This window comes from Hordeum vulgare, chromosome 5H (genome assembly GCF_904849725.1).
Source record: "Hordeum vulgare subsp. vulgare chromosome 5H, MorexV3_pseudomolecules_assembly, whole genome shotgun sequence".
NCBI classification, from domain to species: Eukaryota; Viridiplantae; Streptophyta; class Magnoliopsida; order Poales; family Poaceae; genus Hordeum; species Hordeum vulgare.
Window position 1 is genome coordinate 12,610,037 of NC_058522.1, and position 23,613 is coordinate 12,633,649.

General features: G+C 41.1%; 2 long non-coding RNA genes across 7 annotated transcripts; one reads left to right on the top strand and one right to left on the bottom strand.

Annotated features, from left to right (window-relative positions):
- The first annotated feature begins 3,851 nt into the window (after window positions 1-3,851).
- Window positions 3,852-7,929, top strand: LOC123395511. 6 transcript variants are annotated; one of them, XR_006609778.1, is made up of 6 exons: window positions 3,852-4,255; window positions 4,374-4,711; window positions 5,303-5,386; window positions 6,242-6,355; window positions 6,893-6,998; window positions 7,574-7,929. It is a non-coding gene; the product is annotated as an uncharacterized LOC123395511 (long non-coding RNA). The 6 variants fall into 6 exon arrangements; XR_006609779.1 differs by having other exon boundaries at window positions 3,853-3,958; XR_006609776.1 differs by having other exon boundaries at window positions 3,859-4,479; window positions 4,633-4,711.
- An 11,006-nt stretch (window positions 7,930-18,935) lies between these two features.
- On the bottom strand, window positions 18,936-19,521 carry LOC123452370. Its single transcript, XR_006632590.1, has 3 exons — window positions 19,305-19,521; window positions 19,141-19,233; window positions 18,936-19,029 (listed from the first exon to the last, which is right to left on the bottom strand). It is a non-coding gene; the product is annotated as an uncharacterized LOC123452370 (long non-coding RNA).
- Window positions 19,522-23,613: the final 4,092 nt, after the last annotated feature.

Sequence of the window (23,613 nt, forward strand, 5' to 3'; positions counted from 1 at the left end):
TAGTTGGCTAGCCAATTGATCAAGGATAGTCAGGGTCTTCTGACTATGTACAAGGTGTTGTTGCTTGATAACTGGATCACTTCATTGAGAGAATCATGTGATGGACTAGACCCAAACTAATAGACGTAGCATGTTGATCGTGTCATTTTGTTGCTAATGTTTTCTGCGTGTCAAGTATTTATTCCTATGACCATGAGATCATATAACTCACTGACACTAGAGGAATACTTTGTGTGTATCAAACGTCACAACGTAACTGGGTGACTATAAAGATGCTCTACAGGTATCTCCGAAGGTGTTCGTTGAGTTAGTATGGATCAAGACTGGGATTTGTCACTCAGTGTGACGGAGAGGTATCTCGGGGCCCACTCGGTAATACAACATCACACACAAGCCTTGCAAGCAATGTGACTTAGTGTAAGTTGCGGGATCTTGTATTACGGAACGAGTAAAGAGACTTGTCGGTAAACGAGATTGAAATAGGTATGCGGATAGTGACGATCGAATCTCGGGCAAGTAACATACCGAAGGACAAAGGGAATGACATACAGGATTATATGAATCCTTGGCACTGAGGTTCAAACGATAACATCTTCGTAGAATATGTAGGATCCAATATGGGCATCCAGGTCCCGCTATTGGATATTGACCGAGGAGTCCCTCGGGTCATGTCTACATAGTTCTCGAACCCGCAGGATCTGCACACTTAAGGTTCAACGTTGTTTTATGCGTATTTGAGTTATATGGTTGGTTACCGAATGTTGTTCGAAGTCCCAGATGAGATCACGGACGTCACGAGGTTTTCGGAATTACCGGGAATGTACCGGGAATGACGAATGGGTTCCGGATGTTCATCGGGGGGGGGGGGGGGCAGCCCACCCTGGGGAAGCCCATAGGCCTTAGGGGTGCCGCACCAGCCTTAGTGGGCTGGTGGGCAAGCCCAAAGAGGCCCCTGCGCAGGGAGATAAGAAAAAAAGAGAAAAAGGGGAAGTGGGAAGGAAGGGAAGGACTCCACCTTCCAATCCTAGTTGGACTAGGATTGGAGGAGGAATCCTCCTCCCCCCTTCGGCCGAACCCCTTGGTACGACACCCAAAACAGTTGGGTATACCTCCTATCTCAGATCCGGAAGCAAAGTATTTTTTTCTAGAAATGGGTCCTTTCTCGAGAAAAAGTTTCTCTCGAAAGAATTGAGTGGGAGGGTGGTGGAACTTTATGAGTTTAATGAACCGTCACTTCAACCAGTGTGTAGCAGGGCGCAGGAAGTTGTTCATGTGGCGCCTACACTAATTGAAGTGGAAACTGATGATAGTGATCATTAAGCTTCGGATCAAGTTACTACAAACCTCGTAGGTCGACAAGGCCGCGTACTGCTACAGAGTGGTATGGTAACCCTGTCTTGGTGGTCATGTTGTTGAACACCAATGAACCTACGAACTATCGAGAAGCGATGGTGGGCCCGTTTTCCGGCAAATGGTTGGAGGCCATGAAATCCGAGAGAAGATCCATGTATAAAAACAAAGTGTAGACTTTGGAAGAACTACTTGATGGTCGTAAGACTATTAAGTACAGATGGATCTTTGAAAGGAAGACACGCGATGATGATGAAAAATCACCATTAAGAAAAGCTCTACTTGTCGCAAAGATGTTTCCGACAAGTTCAAAGAGTTGATTATGATGAGACTTTCTCACTCATAGCGACGCTGAAAGTCTATTGGAATTATGTTAGCAGTTGCTCCATTATTTTTGAAATATTGCACACAGGATGTCAAAACATTGTTTCCTCGACGGTTTCCTTGAAGAAAGGTTGTATGTGCTACAACCAGAAGGTTTTGTCAATCCTAAAGATGCTAACAAGTAAGCAAGCTCTATCAATCTTTATGTGAACTGGAGCAAGCATCTCGGAGTTGGAATATACGCTTTGATGAGATGATCAAAGTTTTTGCGTTTATACTAGGTTTGTGAGAAACTTGTATTTCCAAAGAAGTGAGTGGGAGCACTATAGAATTTTTGATGAGTATATGTGGTAGACATATTGTTGATCGGAAATAATGTAGAATTTCTAGAAAGCATAAAGGGTTGATTGAATGTTTTTCAAAGGAAAGCCTGGATTAAGCTACTTGAACATTGAGCATCAAGATATATTGAGATAGATCAAAATGCTAAATAGAACTTCCAATGAAATGCATGCCTTGACAAGTTTTTGAAAGGAGTTCAAAATAGATCAGTAAAGAAGGTGTTCTTTGCTGTGTTGTAAGGTGTGAATTTGAGTAAGACTCAAAGCCTGACCGCGACAGAAGAAAGAGAAAGGACGAAGGTCGTCCCCTATGCCTTAGTCGTAGGCTCTAAAGTATGTCGTGCTGTGTACCGCACGTGATGTGTGCCTTGCCATGAGTCTGTCAAGGGGTACAAAGAGTGATCCATGATTGAATCACCGAACAACGGTCAAAGTTATCCTTAGTAACTAGTGGACTAAGGAATTTTTCTTGATTATGGAGGTGATTAAAGAGTTCGTCGTATAGGGTTACGTCGATGCAAGCTTTGACACTAATCTGAATAACCGTGAGTAGTAAACCGGATTCGTATAGTAGAGCAGTCATCTGGAATAGTTCCAAAATGGCACGTTGATAGAAGCACCTACATGATGACATAGAGATCTGTAAAGCACACTCAGATCTAAAAGGTTCAGCCCCGTTGACTAAAACCCTCTCTCACAAGCAAGATATGATGAAACCCCATAACTGTATGGGTGTTAGGTTCATTGCAATCACATAGTGATGTGAACTAGATTATTGACTCTAGCGCAAGTGGGAGACTGTTGGAAATATGCCCTAGAGGCAATAATAAATTGGTTATTATTATATTTCTTTATTCATGATAATCGTTTATTATCCATGCTGGAATTGTATTGATTGGAAACTTAAATACATGTGTGGATACATAGACAACACACTGACCCTAGTGAGCCTCTAGTTAACTAGCTCGTTGATCAAGATGGTCAAGGTTTCCTGACCATAGACAAGTGTTGTCACTTGATAACGAGATCACATCATTGACAGAATGATGTGAAGGACAAGACCCAAAACTATGAATGTAGCATATGATCGTGTCAGTTTATTGCTACTGTTTTCTGCATGTCAATGTATATGTTCCTATAACCATGAGATCATGCAACTCCCGGACACCGGAGGAATACCTTCTGGGCTATCAAACTGTCGCAACGTAACTGGGTGACTATAAAGGTGCTCTACAGGTATCGCCAAAGGTGTTTGTTGGGTTGGCATGGATCAAGACTGGGATTTGTCACTCCGTGTGACGGAGAGGTATCTCGGGATCCACTTGGTAATACAACATCACAACAAGCCTTGCAAGCAATGTGACTAAGAAGTTAGTTACGGGATATTGTATTATGGAACGAGTAAAGAGACTTGCACTACAGGAATCAACTATTTTGCCGACATGAATCCTCTTTGTCGTCAGCCTTTTATCGGGGCAGATGGCAAAGGTATTTTTGCCGTCTACCAACTGACGGAAAAACAAAACTCTCGACAAAGATTTCAAAAGACAGACGGCGAAAGAGGCTTGACGACAAAGACTTCTTTGCCGTCATCATTTAGGTACGCTGACGGCAAAAATAATGGTTTGCTCTCTGCTTTCCTAGTAACGGCAAACATGGGCTATAGACAGAAACTAAACGGGGAAAGACTTTTGCCGCCTATCGTCCACGCACCTCACGGCAAAGACATCTTCTTTGCCGTTTCACGTCGTCCCAACTCACGGCAAAGACCGTGTGAACAATTAAAGAAAACCTCCACGCTCTCCCGAGAGAATAAAAAAGGAAGTAAATAAACAAAAGGAAAACTTCCACCCGGCCGCGTCGAAGACACTCTCTCCGCAGCCACATCTCCTCTGCCCCCTCCCACGACCTAGGGTTAGCCGCCGCCGACAACGACTTTATCGGTGAGCTCCGGCAGCCATGGCCTGCGCACGGGACGTTACCGAGCTCACGTAGACATGCTGCGTTGATCCCTCCGCCCAGATCCGTCCATCCCTGCCTACAATGCTCGTCCCAATCCACTCCCCACGGTTAGGGTTTGGGGTGCGACCTCGTCTCTGCCACCTGCGTGCCTCTAGCGAGCTCCGGCGGCCATGGCCGGCGCGCAGGACGTTGCCGAGGTCTCCTCGTCATGCTGTGTTGATCCATCCGAGCAAATCCATCCCTCCACGCCTCCAATGCTCATGCCCAATCCATCCGCAGTTAGGGTTTGGGGCACGGCCTCGTCTCCGCCACCGGCGGTCTTCTACGTCGCTTGATTTGGGAAGAAAATTTCATTTTTCCATTGTACAATTTCTGATCTGAATGGTTTGTTTTTAGGGGCATCAGTTTGGTCTATTCCGTGACCAGATAAAATGAGTAGAAGGGGATGAGGATGGAGTAGAAGGTGTAAAAGGACGAGAAAGATGAGAAACAGGCAAGGGAGGTGGGGCGATCTGCATGCCTATGGAGATCTAAATGTTTCTTGTTTAATCCTTTTTTATGTTGCATGCTCTCTGATTTTAGAGTAGATTGCTTTACAGCATGTTGAATAGATTTGTGCATGTTCATTTTTCTATGGTGACTTGGGTTTGACCAGAGAAAAGAGGAAGGCTTTCTTAGAGAGCAAATCTATGGTGCAACCGTCGTCCAGGTCCATCAAATCAGCAACAGCTTGGGTTTGTCATCTCTCTCTCTGCTCATCCTATGTTGTGGTACAAAAGAAATTCAGACTCTAACACTTGTAGTACCAGGTTTGAAGGTGCGCCTCATGTTTAGCTAAAAATAGTTAAGTGTGCAATATGCATTATTAGTGGAGGTAAAGCATTGCCGACCATGTGCAATTACACAACTATGAATTCTCCTCTAGACACGTGATTGAAAATCTACCAGCATAGTATATTGTTCCATGTCAATCGGTATATGTCACCGTCCACATTATTCACTTTAGTGCTGCATGGTCATGCACAAACATACATAATATATTTGTGTATATGAACTGAACTTGTGCTTAGGTACAAATTCAGAAATCAACACTTGTGGTAGCACCAGGTCTGAAGGCGCAGCTCATGTTTTTTGCTTAAATAGTCAAGTGTGTGATATGTTATTAGGTATGCACAAAACGTCTTTAATAGTGTAAAGAGGGTGTATATGTTATATTACCAGTAGGTCAATGTTTTGCTCCCCCTCCCCTGTTTTGTTCGATTTGGTAGCCCTGATGCATAAGCGATCATGGCTTGGCTCCCTGATGCACTTTCCGATGTGCGCAGGTGGCGGTGCAGGACACAGCCACCTTGTGATTCTTCTTCCACTCCGATGAATCCAGTCGTTCTTCTTCTTCTCCGACATATCTGGTAAGCAACCAACTGCCCCTCTACTCTGCTTCGCTCATGCTAACGCTCGTGCTCTGCGCGTGTCCACGACCATGGAGCCCTATTGCTAGAGAAATTATGTGCTGTCCATGGTGATTTCTAGTGTTTATGATGCAGAGTGCATGGTGTCATATTTGTTGAGCTCATTCAAGTAGGAGCAGAGATTACTAATTTTGTCATTTAGATTTCTCGTTTAGTGATGCCAAGTATTGAATGGGTATTGGATTTACATGTAGCAGGGACAAATAATTTTTTCCAGATAATTATTGTTTGAGCACGTTTACTTGGACCGCTTAATTTTATCTTGATTGCTAAAATGTCACATGTTTCTTTTGCAAGATATAAACATGTCTTAATTGTTGAGCTTGTAGGTTGTTATATAATACCTATTGCTGCCTTTGCTAGATATGAGTGAGATGTACCAAATGCTCCAGGTCCAGTCTTGGGTATGCTATTAATGGAGATGGTTGTTAGTAGAAAAGTACTCATCATGATGGAACTACTATCCTGTGTGTCAATCCCTTCAAAATATAAAAGAGGCCCCACAAATAGTCAACTTATAAATGATTTCATGTTTTTCTTTAGTGTAATCCTATACAGAATTAATATTCAATTTGTGGTAATCGAGCTTACCAAGCAGGTGTCTTACTTGTGAGAGTTCAGTTGACACTAATATTTATGTTAGAAACTACTCCCTCTAGTGATCAAAACGTCCTTATATTTCTTTACACAGGGATTACTATTTTTGATCCTGTAGCAGTAAGGATTAGTTTCCCAGCCAATTTGTCTTGTGATTATTAGTGAGAAACTGACTTGGTTCTTTCCATATTATTACAGGAGAGCATATCTACAGAAGAGAAAAAACTCGATGGAAATCATGGTCATTACAGGCCCATAGAACTTGTTACGCTCCAGGGGCACCAAGATTGGTTGTGCAAAGCTTGTTTTCGGGTTTGTTCATTTTTCTAAGAAAGCGTTCCTCTTTTCTCTTTACATCAGATAAAAATTGGTGACTTGCTTTCTAAGGAAGCATTCCTTTTACTATTCATTTCATCACAGATTTGGTAGCACTTTTAGGTTGGTGCCGTTGAACAAGCTATTAAATTTATCCTATACTGTAAGCAAAAAAAAGTGAACTCTTTTTTTATACCGCTGTTTCTCATGGTCCGCAATGAATGTTCCCATTGCTTCTTTGCCATGTTATCTCATGCGTAGGACTTGAGCATCTGGAAGAGTGAACTTGTTTACAAACATGATATGTAGTGCATCATCTCTTTGTGCAACATTTTACTATTTCCTTGATATTCAATGACACGGTTGTACCGAAGCCGTACAAATCAATGTGAATGAGTTGTGTTATATATTCCAGTCTGTACATATTTGAATGTGCTTTTGATGGGCGCACACATGTGCTATTTTGTTTTTAAATTGCTTACATTACTTGTGTATCTTCTCTTTAGTTGCATCTCATTTTTACATTACGTTTAGTAGGAGGTGTTGCATACTCTATTTGGAGAAGTCCGAAGAAAATGGTTCATCTTGCTGCACAACCCATCAGATAAAAGTGTACAAGCAATGAGTGTATCACTCAGAGGTGTTTTTTCTATACTCCTACCTATTTATAAATAGAAATCTCTATGCTTTCCAAGTGTTGTAATCTGCTATGTTTATTTAACATGAGTTGAAAAGCTATAATATCAATCTAGGATTGTCACAACTCAGGAGATACTATTTTTATCTGTTGCTCAACAATGATTTTATTTAATTGTAAGGTGTGCATTTCATAGGAAATAATCTCTTTCTTCTACAAACCAGTTGCATTCGGTATCTCGGAACATGTAAATGTACGTGAAAAGTTGAGTAGAATTTTATGTTGGCAAACATATACAGTCAATTTATTGCTTTCAAGTCAATACGGTTTACCTTCAGTATGTGTAGTACCACTATCTATCTTTGCCTTACAATGTTTGCAAGGAAATATCCGGTGAAGTGTTTACATGTACATATTGGTGCATAACACCTATCAGTACAGTACAGATTTCAGTTATCAATTCATCACATGTGTTCACATGCAGTTTATGTAGATAAATATATATGCCTTGCAGTTTTAGCATGTGCATGTCATTCAACTAACTTGCTCTTGTCCATGCGGATGGAGACATGGAGTAGGAGGACGAGCAACTACTGTAAATAAGCCTGATGATGGAGGGGGGCGGGAGGCAATGGTAATGATGCCTATGACATGACCACAACCTAGACTTTATGGCATTTAGAGGTGGCAAACAGAGGCGGCGCGCAGACAGCAACCTGGACCACCAGCCTCCCTTGCCTTTTTGGTTTTGCTTGTGGTTGTTGCATCATCGGCGGCATCGCGAATCAGTATGTAGTGCGCTTGTGGAGTTGGGGTATGTACTATAGTGTCCATGTAGTAGGTTAGGTGGTGTTGTTTCTAGATTCAATGATGTGTTTTGCCTTACATGGAGGCCAACCTTTGTGATCTTATTTGTCGACACTTGTTATATTGATGTGGTATGGTGTGTGCTTTATGTATATATATATATATATATATATATATATATATATATATATGAATGTGTTATGGACTATATTGTTATATTGTCTATTTATGTTATATTGTATATTTCTGCTGTTATATTGTTTATTTATATTGTTATATTGTCTATTAATTTGCCGTCTAGAACAACATCAACACACGACAAAGATATGATGTGGTTTTGCCGTCTTGTACACGGTGGACAGACGGCAAATTTTTAAGGTGGTTTGCCGTCTTGTACATATGAAGAAGACGGCAAACAACAGACTATTTTGCCGTCTGTGATATCGTCAAGCACATGGCAAAAATGACTAACGTCGTTCATTAGCTAGGCTGTTCCGTCTTCCTACCAAATATTTGCCGTCTACAAGACCAGAAGACGGCAACATAATTTTACTAACGGCAAATTTTTTGCCGTCTGCTCTCCCGGCTGTTGACGGCAATGACACCCTTTGCGGGCACATGGGATGACGACATTGTTTGCCGTCATGGGATGACGGCAAAAATTTTGCCGTCTGTAATTCTCTCTTTGCCGTCTGTAGCGTCCTGACGGCAAAATGCCCGATTCCTGTAGTGTTGCTGATAATGAGATTCAACTAGGTATGGAGATACCAACGATCGAATCTCGGGCAAGTAACATACCGAAGGACAATGGGAACAACATACGGGGTTAACTGAATCCTTGACATAGAGGTTCAACCGATAGAGGTCTTCGTAGAATATGTGGGAACCAATATGGACATCCAGGTCCCGCTATTGGTTATTGACCGGAGAGTGTCTCAGGTCATGTCTACATAGTTTTCGAACCCGCAGGGTCTGCACACTTAAGGTTCGGTGATGTTTTGGTATAGTTGAGTTATATGTGTTGGTGACCGAAGTTTTGTTCGGAGTCCGGGATGATATCCGGATGTCACGAGGAGTTCCGAAATGGTCCGGAGACGAAGATTGGTATATATGAAGTTGGTGTTTGGATTCCGGAAGGATTTCAGGCATTGCTGGTAATGTGTCGGGAGTGACGAATGGGTTCTGAGGGCCCACTAGGTGGGCCCACCACGCCCCAAGGGGTCCACATGGGTTTATTCGATGTGCAATAAGGATTAATGGGCTGGCAAGTCATCCAAGGAAATCCCATGAGGAAAAAGGTGGAAAATCCAAAAGAGGTGGGCAATTTAGGAAGGAGTCCTAATCCAAGTGGGATTGGAGGAGGACTCCTCCCTCCTCCACTTTGGCCGACCCAAGGGCTTCTCCCTTGTGGCGCAAGGCCTGCCCCCTCCCTCCTTTATATACTAGAGATTTAGGGATTTTTGAGACACAACTTTGCCACGTGCAACCCTAAACCTCTACTTCGTAGTTCTTCCTCTAGATCGGTTTTCTACGGAGCTCGGGCAGAGCCCTGGAGGAATAGATTACCACCACCACCGAAGCGCCGTCACGCTGCCGGTGAACTCATCTACATCCCCGCCTGTCTTGCTGGATCAAGAAGGTGGAGATCGTCATCGAGCTGTACGTGTGCGGAACGCGGAGGTGTCGTCCGTTGGGCACTTGATCGGGACAGATCGTGGGATGGATCGTGAGACGGATCGTGAATACGTACCACTACATCAACCGCGTTTATTAACGCTTCCTCTTAGAAATCTACAAGGGTATATGGATCCGATCTCCCTCTCGTAGATGATCATCACCTTGATAGGTCTTCGTGTGCGTAGGAATTTTTTTGTTTCCCATGCAAGGTTACCCAACAGTGGCATCATGAGCTAAGTTCATGCGTAGATGATATCTCGAATAGAACACAAAAGAGTTTGTGGGCGTTGATGTTCAATTTTTTGCCCTCCTTAGTCTTTTCTTGATTTGGCTATATTGTTGGATTGAAGCGGCCCGGACCAACTTTACTCGTACGCTTACGAGAGACCGGTTTCATCGACTGACATGTAACTTGTTGCATAAAGATTACTGGCGGGTGTCTGTTTCTTCAACTTTAGTTGTATCAGATTTGACCGAGGCGGTCCTTGGAGAAGGTTAAATAGCAATTTTCATATCACCATTGTGGCTTTGCGTAAGTAAGATGCGATCATACTAGATACCCATAGCAGCCACGTAAAACATGCAACACCAAATTAGAGGACGCCTAACGTGTTTTTTCAGGGTATGCATGTGATGTGATATGGCCAAAGACATGATATGATATATTGGATGTATGAGATGATCATGTTGTAATAGTTAAATATCAACGTGCACGTCGATGCTACGGCAACCGGCAGGAGCCATAGGGTTGTCTTTAAACTAACGTTTGTGCTTGCAGATGCGTTTACTATATTGCTAGGTAGTAGCTTTAGTAGCAATAGCATAGATAGCATAACAACCTCGATGACGGCACAACGATGGAGATCATGATGATGGAGACCATGGTGTGGCGCCGGTGACGATGAAGATCAGGCCGATGCTTTGGTGATGGAGATCAAGAAGCACAAGATCATGGCCATATCATGTCACTTATGATTTGCATGTGATGTTAATCCTTTTATGCGCCTTATTTTTCTTAGAACGACGGTAGCATTATAAGGTGATACCTCACTAAAATTTCAAGATAAAATTGTGTTTTCCCCGACTGAGCACCATTACAACAGTTCGTCATTTCGATACGCCACGTGATGATCGGGTGTGATAGACTCAACGTTCACATACAACGGGTGCAAAAGAGTTGCACACGCGGAACACTCGAGTTAAACTTGACGAGCCTAGCATGTATAGACATGGCCTCGAAACACAAGCGACCGAAAGGTCAAGCATGAATCATATAGTTGATATGATCAACATGGAGATGTTCACCACTGAAATTATACTCAACTCACGTAATGACCGGACTTGAGTTAGTGGATTTGGATCATGCGCCACTCAAATAACTAGATGGATGTCTATTTTGAGTGGGAGTTATTAGTAATATGATTAGCTAAACTCAATTATCATGAACATAGTCAAAAGGTCTTTGCAAATAATGTTGTATCTTGCATTGTATCTCTACTGTTTTTGATATGTTCCTAGAGAAAATTTAGTTGAAAGATGATAGTAGCAATTATGTGGACTGGATCCGTAAACTGAGGATTATCCTCATTGCTGCGCAGAAGTCTTATGTACTTAATGCACTGCTCGGTGTGCTGAACCTCGAGCGTCGTCTATTGATATTGCGAACATCTGACATACACGTTTTTGATGACTACGTGATAGCTTAGTGTGTAATGCTTAACGGCTTAGAATTGAGGTGCCAAAGATGTTTCGAACGTCACGGAACATATGAGATGTTCCAAGAGATGAAATTGGGATTTCATGCTCGTGCCCTTGTTGAGAGGTATGAGACCTTCGACAAGATTCTTTGTCTACAAAGTAAGGGAGAAAAGCTCAAACATTGAGCATGTGCTCAGATTGTCTGAGTGCTACAATCGCTTGAATCGAGTGAGAGTTAATCTTCCAGATGAGATAGTGATGGTTGTTCAAAGTCACTGCCACCAAGCTACTAGAGCTTTGTGATGAACTATAACCTATCAAGGATACATATGATGAACCTTGAGCTATTCGGAATGTTTGACACTGCGAAAGTAGAAATCAAGTAGGAGCATCAATTGTTGATGGTTAGCAAAACTACTAGTTTCAAGAAGGGCAAGGGTAAGAAGGGATGCTTCATGAAACGGCAAGCCAGTTGCTGCACTAGTGAAGATACCCAAGGTTGAACCCAAACCCGAGACTAAGTGCTTCTGTTATGAGGGAAATGGTCACTGAGGCGGAACTACCCTAGATACTGATGAGAAGGCTGGCAAAGTCGACAAAAGTATATTGGATATACCTCATATTGATGTGTACCTTACTAGTACTCCTAGTAGCACCAGGGTATTAGATACCAGTTCAGTTGCTAAGTGTTAGTAATTCGAAATTATAGCTACGGATTAAATGGATACTAGCAAGGGTGAGGTGACGATGTGTGTTGGAAGTAATTCTAAGGTTGATGTGATCAGACATCGCACACTGCCTCTACCATCGGGATTAGTGTTAAACCTAAATAATTGTTATTTGATGTTTGCGTTGAGCATGAACATGATTAGATCGTGTTTATTGCAATACGAATATTCATTTAAAGAGAATAATGGTTATTCTATTTGCTTGAATAAATACCTTCAATGGTTTATTGAATCTCGATCGTAGTGCTACACACGTTCGTAATATTGATGCCAAAAGATACAAAGTAGTAATTATAGAACCACTTACTTGTGGCACTGCCGCTTGAGTCATGTTGGTATAAAATGCATGAAGAAGCTCGCTGATGGATCTTTGTACTCACTCATTTTTGAAACATTTGAGACATGCAAACCATACTTATTGGTATAAACGCGTGAAGAAACTCCATGTAGATGGATCGTTTGGACTCACTTGATTTTGAATCACTTGATACATGCAAATCGTACCACATGGGCAAGATGACTGAATGCCTCGTTTTCCAGTGAGATGGAACTAGAAAGTAACTTATTGGAAGTAATACATTTGGATGTATGCAGTCCAATGAGTGTTGAGGCAGGCAGTGGATATCATTATGTTCTTACTTCACACATGATTTGAGTAGATACTAGTGTATTTTCTTGATTAGACACATGTCTGAATTATTGAAAGGTTCAAGTAGTTTCAGAGTGAAGTTGAAGATCGTCGTGACAAGAGGGTTACATGTGTACGATATGATCATATAGATGAATATCTTAGTTGCGATTTTGGTACACAATTAAGACAAATGTGAAAATTGTTTCACATTTCATGCCACCTAGAACACCATAGTGTGATGGTGTGTCCGAACGTCATAGCCGCACCCTATTTGATATGGTGCATACTATGATGTCTCTTATCGAATTACCACTATCATTTATGGGCTATGCATTAGACACAACCACATTCACTTTAAATAGGGCACCACGTATTTTCATCGAGATGACATCGTATGAACTATGGTTTGGAGAAACCTAAGTTGTCGTTTCTTAAAGGTTTGGGGCTGCGATGCTTATGTGGAAAAGTTTCGGCATGATAAGCTCGAACCCAAAGAGGATAAATGCATCTTCGTAGGACACCCAGAACAGTTGGGTATACCTCCTATCTCAGATCCGGAAGCAAAGTGTTTGTTTCTAGAAATGGGTCCTTTCTCAAGGAAAAGATTCTCTCGAAAGAATTGAGTGGGAGGGTGGTGGAACTTGATGAGGTTAATGAACCGTCACTTCAACCAGTGTGTAGCAGGGCGCAGGAAGTAGTTCCTGTGGCTCCTACGCCAATTGAAGTGGAAACTCATGATGGTGATCATTAAGCTTCGGATCAAGTTACTACAAACGTCGTAGGTCGACAAGGTCGCGTACTGCTACAGAGTGGTACACTAACCCTGTCTTGGAGGTCATGTTGTTGAACACCAATGAACCTACGAGCTATGGAGAAGCGATGGTGGGCCCGGATTCCGACAAATGGTTGGAGGCCATGAAATCCGAGAGAGGATCCGTGTATAAAAACAAAGTGTAGACTTTGGAAGAACTACTTGATGGTCGTAAGACTATTAAGTATAGATGGATCTTTGAAAGGAAGACAGACGATGATGATGAAACATCACCATTAAGAAAAGCTCGACTTGTCACAAAGATGTTTCCGACAAGTTCAAGGAGTTGATTATGATGAGACTTTCTCACTCATAGCGATGCTGAAAGTCTGTTGGAATTACGTTAGCAGTTGCTGCATTATTTATGAAATATTGGACACAGGATGTCAAAACATTGTTTCCTCGACGGTTTCCTTGAGGAAAGGTTGTATGTGATACAACTAGAAGGTTTTGTCAATCCTAAGGATGCTAACAAGTAAGAAAGCTCTAGCAATCTTTATGTGAACTTGAGCAAGCATCTCGGAGTTGGAATATACGCTTTGATGAGATGATCAATGTTTTTGGGTTTATACTAGGTTTGTGAGAAACTTGTATTTCCAAAGAAGTGAGTGGGAGCACTATAGGATTTATGATGAGTATATGTGGTAGACATATTGTTGATCGGAAATAATGTAGAATATCTGGAAAGCATAAAGGGTTCATTGAAAGGTGTTTTTCAAAGGAAAGCCTTGATGAAGCTACTTGAACATTGAGCATCAAGATCTATTGAGATAGATCAAAATGCTAAATAGAACTTCCAATGAAATGCATGCCTTGGCATGTTTTTGAAAGGAGTTCAAAATAGATCAGTAAATAAGGAGTTCTTGGCTGTGTTGTAAGGTGTGAATTTGAGTAAGACTCAAAGCCCGACCACGACAAAAGAAAGAGAAAGGACGAAGGTCATCCCCTATGCCTTAGCCGTAGGCTCTAAAGTATGTCATGTTGTGTACCGCACTTGATGTGTGCCTTGCCATGAGTCTGTCAAGGGGTACAAAGAGTGATATAGTATTGAATCACTGAACAACGGTCAAAGTTATCCTTAGTAACTAGTGGACTCAGGAATTTATCTCGATTATGGAGGTGATTAAATAGTTCATCGTATAGGGTTACGTTGGTGCAAGCTTTGACACTAATCCGAATAACTCTGATGTAGCGACCCGACTCAATACGAGTCAAGCCTCTCTGTATCTGTGCCATCCCTGGATCAGTATGCTGGCACACAGAGTACATCAGTGTATATATCAAAGTGCAATCACATGTAAATAGCGTAAAACTGATATATACCTTAAATATCTCAGCGGAAGCAGTCAAGGGAGTGGAGTCCCAATAAACACCAATGGCAAGTTGAGTGTAGACCGTAACCCTGAATCGTACTCTTACTCGTCGAAGAAAAATATCTGCAACATAAGAAGTTGCAGCCGTGTAGGTCAGCATATTGAATATGCCGGCAAGTCACATATGAGAGGGGGTAAAATATCATCTATACTATATGCATATATGGCAGGTGGTGTTGTAAGTTTTAGCGTAAAGCAAATTTTCTCCTACAACAAGAGAGGGGCGAAAAGCAAAATACTACTACGTAGTTGGTTGTTAATGAGATGGTTCCGCCAACCAGTTCTCATACCCAGGTTATCAATATTACCCACATCAATATTATTATTTGTGTTGAGAATTTCAGATAACTTCAGTTCCTTTAGCTCAAGTTGTCCATGACCGTGGACACGGCTAATCGATTAGGTTTGAGTACTCTGCACAGGTTTGCACACGTTCCCCACAAGATTTGATCGCCTCCATGTATGTCCTCGCACTTCAGGGAGTTTGAAGACCGGATGATCAAAACATGGTCTTTCAACGGGTCCCTCTGAATCCGTGTCGGTGCCCATCCAATCCTACCGTTCTTCTACATCTACTAGCACCGCCTGTCCAGAGTCGCCGCGTTGTCCAACCAAGCCAGAGCCCATAATGACTTGTGGCTGTGCAGGTAAGCCTTGGGTCTTGAAAATATCCGTCCGTCTCTTTGAGCCTGGGTGAAGCTTTCCGCAAGATGTCATGGCCGTCTCCAGCATCCCGGGTCATCCACTGGTTTCTCCAGGGAGGCGATCAACCGTCCTTCACCCAGAGTTGCATTGCATCACGAGGTCTTGAAAAGTCTTGACTTAACCGGTCTTGGTTATTAAAGTATCCTCGCATCACTCGTGATAAACTCTCAACCAGAATCCCGTCTACTCAAGCATAGCAATATGAAATTTGTCGTCCCGGGCCTAGTAACGGGGTTGTTGGGTGCCTACCACATGATACTACAATATGTAACCATAATTTCCAAGTACCTACTCAGCATGCAATTGGGCATAGGATGGTAGAACTACGATGCATAAAACATAGGTGATACATGATCAAATGACTTGCCTGGTGATGTTGACGAAGAAGAATTTCTCAAGAAATAACTTGATAGACTACTCGTCACTCTCCGATGAAATCTATATAACCAACATATCATTCACATAAGCACTCATACTAGCAATCATTCTAGGAATCAAAACAAAAGAGAGAGTGAATAGGAATCCGAAGGAACTTCAAATAAAACTAGGTAGTCTTCTACTACATCAAACACTAAATAGTTTTTGTTCTAACTGAAAATAAAACATTAAAATAACAGAGAACTAAGATATAAATTTTACTAAGATAAAATAAAGTATTTTACATAAAACTATTTTGAAAGTATTTTCAAATGGGAGTTGAAACAGTAGAGAAATCAATTGCAAGTTATTAGAGAACTAGAATTGATTTCATGATAACAAATAACAATAATAAAAAAAAACTTGTTGAACACCTACTGTTTAACTAACAGAAACACAACATAATCTTTTTTGAAACAAAAATAAAACACTTTAAAAACAACTAAAGAGAGAGCTATAGTCAAAATCCTAAAAAGAAGTGAAACAGAAACTGTTTCACACGAAACAATGATTTAAAATGCTCAAACAATTTTGAAATATTTACCACTGATAAATAAGATCACTAGTGATCAATAGCAAAAATAATTAATTAAAAATCTATTTTTAAAACCCCAGAATAAGCAAAACAAGGTTTAAACTAAATCTGATCTAATTCAAATTTGAAAATTTCAAACATAGGCAAATAATATGTTTTTGAAAACTACAGGAAACATGTGATCTACTGGAAAAAGATTCAACTCCATTGGAGTTATGGATCAAAAGTTATGAGAAAAAGAAAATTAAAACTATCTCTGTTTTTGGAATTAAAAACAGAAATGAAAAATTGAATCTAATCGGACACTGTGTATACGTGGCGCTCTCTGATTGGTCCTAAGATGTTTGCTGCGAGGAATTCTAACAAACGGCCGGAATATAAGTAAAAGTCCTTGGCTAATCTTAAGTGAATAAAAAGTCGTGTCGGTTTTTTGTCTAAAGCCAAAGGGGTACTCGGGATCTAATCTAACGCGTCGAATACAAATCGGACGGCTAAGGGGAGATGGGGGGTGGACTCACAGAGGGCTGCCGGTGTGCTCCTCTTCTCCGGCGAGCCGAGGCGAGGGTGGAGTCGGGGCGGCGGCTCCCGGCGTGCTCCGGCGTGTCCGAGACGTCGGTGATGTGGCGGTGGAGCTTCAGCGTCCAATGGCGGCGGCAGCGAGTCGAGGCAAGGCCGGGGGCGAGCAGCAGGGGCTCGGGGAGCTTCGACTCCGGCGAGGGCTCGGCAGGGGCGGCGAGGCTTGGGCAGGGGCGGCGAGGAGGGGGAACGGGGCGAAGAGAGGGGGTCGGGTTGCGGGCTTTATAGGGGGAGAGAGGGGGCTAAAAGGGGAAGGAGATCGGCGAGGAGCGGCATCTCCGGCGAGGTCGGGCCGGTCGGCTGGGGAAAGGAAGGCAGGGAGGGGAGACAAGGAAAGAGAGGTAGGGGGTGATCGGCTCGGGTGGGATTCGGGCGGTGGGCCCCCGGGCGTCAGCGAGAGGGGCGCGGGTGGGCTGCGGTCAGTTGACAGAAATGGAAAGGGGAGGGAGATCCCGGGCGAGGCGGGAGGTGGGCCGGTTATTAAGCGCCAGGGCGAGTTTCCTTTTTTTAAATATGTTTCCCGATTTTGTATTTTTTTAAAAACATCAAGTAAAATACAAAAAAAGAAATAAAATAAAATAATTAATATAGCGTATTATATACCAAAATGATCAGAAAAATATTTCCTAATTGTTTATCATTTTTCCGAAACCAAAATAAAAACTTTTTAAAAATGTTTTATTTCAGAAAAACCTCTAAAGGCTTTATTTTCTTTTTGCAAATAATTTTTTAAATAAAACTTTTGTTTTCTTGGCTCAAATATTTTCAAAAATACCCCTGATTTGGGAGGGTCATTTTCCTCCCACTACTAGGAAAACTGTTTTTAACGACGGTGTATGTGGTCGTTAAAAGTCAGATTGTGGTCGTTAAAGGTCATTAACGACCACAATCTGCTGGTCGTAGCAGGCTCCGTCGTTAAAAGTATAACGACCACATACCTTTTGTGGTCGTTATTCTTCTAACGATGGCACGGTGTGTCGTCGTTGATCCCAAGGCAATAACGACCACAATTGTAGTATTAACGACCACTTTTGTCATTGTTAATAATGTTATCATGCTAGCGAAAGTATCATTAACGACCACTCTCTTCACACTTTGGCGTCCTTCGAAACCATTTATATTTAGTATAACATTACATTGAACAATAACTTTATGCAACAACCAACATTCCAATATTAGCATCCACATTAATACAGAAACAAAAGATTCTAAATCAAAAGGACCATATCATCTTTTATTAATATAAATACCAATATTCTGACATTAAAATCTCATGTAGAAAATTGAGTCGAAAGCACTCCTCATTGTATCACCAATGTATTTGATCATATATATCTAAGAAAAAGACAACTAGGAAAGATAATATTTATTAATCTTCAATCGAGGGACACCACCGTTCTTTGAATGGATATCATCGAGATTGCAATGCCACATTATGCTTCTATATATTACGATGAACCATCATTCCTACAAAATGTGAGTAGTTTATGAAAGTCAGTCCAAGTAAATAAGTGGTCTCGAAGTTTAATGACATGTAAATTCGATGTATGAAAACAGCTTACTTGATCATCTTTGCGTTCACGACCAGAACTATCACTTGGAGTACTTGTTTACCAGCCAAAAGACGCTTAATTTCTGATACTTCTCGCACCATGCCATTGACCTTTTCTTCGAGTACTTGTTTCTCTTGCTATGAAGCTTGAAGTTGATAAACCAATTCTGCCTTACTCAATGCTGGTCCTCGCAAATCTCTTGCTCTAATTCCACCTCCAAATCCAACTACGCGATCATGCCGCTTAGATGTATTACATTTCTGCATAACTTCATCATTTGAAAGACCAGGATTCAACTGAACTATGGTCTTAATTTGTGCCTGAAGTGCCAATGGTAAGTTATTTGCATCAACTTATATATCTAAGTAGGAATTTTACACTTGTTGTTCATTATGTAAGTTATTATGGTTAAATTAAGTCTTACATGTTTGGTGGATGTTGTAGAATCAGCAAAGGATGTACCCTTCTTGTGTGTCTCCGAAAAAAGTTTATCCATACTCGGTGGCTTGTTTTCCTTGCCTCCCTATTCCAACATATGCAAGTGACCATATTAGTTGAAATAAAAAAAGGCAAGACAAGTCAGACTAATCTTATATTATTGGGAATGAAAAACAAGAAAAGTTAAAGTATGTACCATGTCCCAAATTATTTGTCTAAAGGGTTTACTGCCAGATCGATGAAGCATTTTGAGGTTAGCTCTATTTTGGGTATTTCTCTTGCTCTTCTTCTGTAATTAAACAAGATTATATTGTCAACTCCACAAAAGGTTCAAAATTAAGAGGTAACATGAGAACTTACCAAAAACTCCTTGCTGAAGAAATGCTCCTTGACAAGCCATTCCCAATCATCCTTTGGAATGTCTTTAGGTACGTTTTTCACAGCCTCCTGCATAGTATTGCTGGGTTTCACAAAATGGCGGTGCAAGTCTCCACGCCAGTTGATCCAAAGTTTCTTGACATGGTCTAATATCTCATCTTTGTACACATCAATTGCAATGTTCTCGTCAATGTTTTCAAACTTGTCCTAGATAGTTGTTCATAAAACAGAGTAACATAAATACAACAGTGTAGAAATTCAGGTTATATTGCTAGAACTTTGAACCAAACATACCTTAATTGCCTCAAATATATGTTTCCGAGCCGCGTCAGTAATATTGGACCATTCATTTACCCTCATCGGGGTAATTCTAGGATTACGGACGATTCTACCCAAGTGACGTGCAAAACTTTTGGAAAGAGCACGGTTATTGTAAAACTGAACTTTAATTTTTTGGGACTCCATGAGATCAGCTACTTCCTTGCATTTATTCTTCCCACGGACCCTGCGCTTTTCACCTTTTTGAGGTCCTGCACCACTCAAAAGACATGTGTTAATCAAGTACGAAAAAAGGAAAAAACATTTGAGCTAAAATTTGAATTGTAGCAGTCGAAATGAAGCAACAAGTAATTGATTTCCATTGTTGAGCTTACTAGTCTTGGATGTAGTTGGTTCGTCATTGTTACCCTGCACTTCGTCAGTTTCCATATTTTCATCAACTAATCCAGTTGCATTGTTATGCTTATTAGTCTTTGACGTAGCTACAAAGACATGGCTACCCTGGAATCCTTCACTTTCTAGATTTTCATTACCCATTAATTCATCTACACCATTTGCAGTGTCTGAAAATATACAACCAATCGGTCAGCATAGTGGATGAAGGAAAAATGAAAAGTTGACGTTTATCATACCATAAAAGTCATCCATATCATTTCCCATATCACCATAATTACTGGCATCAGCTTCATCACTCATACCTGCAATATATTTTGAGTTACTAAAGTATAGAAAAAAATTCCTGGTACAACATATGATACTTAGAAACTCACTTTCAGAATCACCAGCATCCCAACTTGTAGGAAACAAGATTGGTGTATTTGTTGGCGCATCATTTCCCTCTATGAAAAACAAGCAACCACATTATATCATCCAGTACAAGATAGTTTGAATAATATTTTATGTTTGCGTACTACCTTTTGTAGCTAACTCGTACTTTTTCCACAGTTCCTCATCTTGCAAATGAGGACTGTGAGTAACCCTTTTTCTACTGAAATCTGCTATTTGACTTGATTTCTGTGGCAAGGTCCGCCTACTAATACCTTGGTGTACCAGTCCAGACTTATTCAGCTGTGAGTGGCATCTTTCCCGAGCTAATGGTGTCAAGTTTCCATACCTGTGATGACTCATTATGATGCCCTATACATATAGGGTTAGTTGGCAGTGTGCACAAAGGCTATACAAAGTACTATTGAATTAAATAAGTGAATGTTGATGTACTAAAAATGAATTACTAAATGCTAAATAAAGTAAGTACATGACTACTTGTCTCACTGTTTATTAACAAGGCAAAAACTAATATATGAAGCAAATCAATTACTACAGATTAAGAGTTGCATAAACTAGTGCCATCATGTTGTTCTCTTTCGACGTGATGTTGTCAAATTTTGAAGCAATTCATCTTCCTCGCCATTGTCAGGTTCAGCTTCAGACGCTTCATCATCAGACTGTCCATATGGTACACTATAAGCATGACGTGATGGGTTTTTCACAACTGTGTGCCATCCTTTTATAAGATTGTCCTTAACAAAAAACACTTGCGAAACTTGGCTAGCAAGAACGAAAGGCTCATCTGTCCGGAGCAAACGCTGCAGGTTAAGACTAACAATTCCATGCTTGTTGTCTTTCTTCATCCCATGCTCTTTGTCAAATACATCAATCCACTTGCAACGGAATAATGTCACACGCCTTCCACCTAAATATTGGAGTTCGACTATCTCTGTCAATATGCCATAATATTCTACTGTATTAGCATTATCACCTTGTTCTGAAAGTACAACCACCCCACTGTTTTGTGTACAGAGGTGTCTATCTCGACTTTCGACACGATATCTGAATCCATTCATATCATAGCCAGTAAAACATGTTACATTTTCCAATGGACCACGTGATAGTGCCAAAAGGTCTTCAATGAGCTCACTCTTATCATGTCCGTGCAAGCTAGCTACCTATGGAGTGACAAATAGCTATGTTAAACTCTTCACATAAAGATAATACAAATGTACGTGCATATGTACGTACATATAGACTTTATTCTGGATTCTTTTGTCTTACCTTTTCTTTGAACCATTGATTGAAATTCTGGTTCCACCTACTGGTAAATGGTTGCAGTGCACATCCCTCTTGACTACTGGAGTACTCACTACAATAATACAAAGTTTAATTGATATGGGCACGCAAAAATTAGTTCACTAAGAAGTTAAGAAGCTAACCGATTAATCAATACCTGATATATGGTTGAACTTCATCACAGTTTCTCAAAACATAAATATGGGCTTGCTCTGCTTCATGGAGACTAATATCTCGAGTTTTACGACCACCTGATGGCCTTCCATCATGATTAAATATTGACAGATAATAGTTGTCATCCCCTGGTGCATCATTGATTCTGCCTGGTCGATTATGCTTTGTCTGGACATCATCCAAATACCTAGAGCACAATGTAATGAACTCTTCCACAATGTATCCCTCTGCAATCGAAGCCTCAGGACGTGCCATATTTCGCACTAGCGATTTCAGACACTTTATTTGTCTCTCAAAGAGATACATCCACCGATATATTGTAGGTCCACCAACAAGAGCCTCATTAGCCAAATGAATAGGCAGATGCATCATGACATCAAAAAAGGATGGTGGGAATTCCTTTTCAAGCTTACATAGTGTCACGGGTATTTGGGCCTGCATTTCATTAAGGTCTTCTACTGAAAGTGATTTGGAGTTTAATTTGCAAAAGAACTGGGAAAGCTCAACCAGAGGGTCATAAATATTCTGGGGAACAAGTCCTCGCAGTGCAAGAGGAAGTAAATGATTTAGGATAACATGGCAGTCATGGCTCTTCAGTCCAAAAATTTTGTTGTCTTTCATGTTAGTGCAGCGGCCAAGGTTTGAACAAAATCCATCTGGAAGTTCGAGGTCCTTAAAAAACCGAAGGAACAAAATCTTATTGGGCTGAAGCAAAGTGAAAGGTGCAGACGGAAAAGTGGATTTTTCTACTTCCTCGTCCGGATGCATACTTGGCCTTATTTTCATTAATTGCAAATCGCGCCGAGAATTTATGTTGTCCTTCGTCTTTCCTTTGACATCCATAATTGTTCCCATGATACTATCACATATATTCTTTTCTATATGCATGACATCAAGGTTATGGCGCAACAAAAGAGTTTTGAAATATGGCAAATTACAAAATATGCTCCTTTTGTTCCAGCTATCTCCTCTCTCATCATGGGACACCTTTGTCTTCTTACTTGCATCTTTCGACAAGATAATCCCCTCTAGATCAGCCACTTGGTCCATCACATTTTGTCCTGTCAAGGGTGCTGGTGGTTCTCTGGTTTCTATGGTACCATCAAAAGATTTTTTATCTCTTCTCCACCTATGGTTTTTAGGAAGAAAGCGTCGATGACCCATGTAACAGAACTTCCCACCTTTTTTAAGCCATAATGAACAAGTCCCACTGTGGCATACTGGACAAGCCAATTTTCCTTTCGTGCTATATCCAGAAAGGTTGGCATAACCAGGGAAGTCATGGACCATCCACAGAAGTGCTGCACGCAGTGTGAAACTTGTTTTCGTTGATGCATCATAAGTGTCAACACCATCGTTCCAAAGTTCAATAAGTTCCTCTACAAGTGGTTGCAGATAAATATCAATTGCATCACCAGGACCATCAGGCCCTGGAATCAACATGGACAACATCACATTTTCTTGTTTCATGCACATCCATGGGGGCAAATTTAGGGGAACAATGAATACAGGCCAAATGCTATAAGATGTTCGCATGGTTTTGTATGGTTGGAAGCCATCAGAAGAGAGACAAAACCTAATATTTCGAATTTCTTTTGCAAACGAGGAGTTTTTTTCATCAAAATATTTCCAAGCTTTTGAGTCAGCAGGGCATCTCATCACACCATCATCTACCTTGCCCTCAGCATGCCACCTAAAGGATTCAGCAGTTTTGTGGCACATGAACATCCTTTGCAGCCTTGGCTTTAATGGAAAATAACGCATTGTTTTT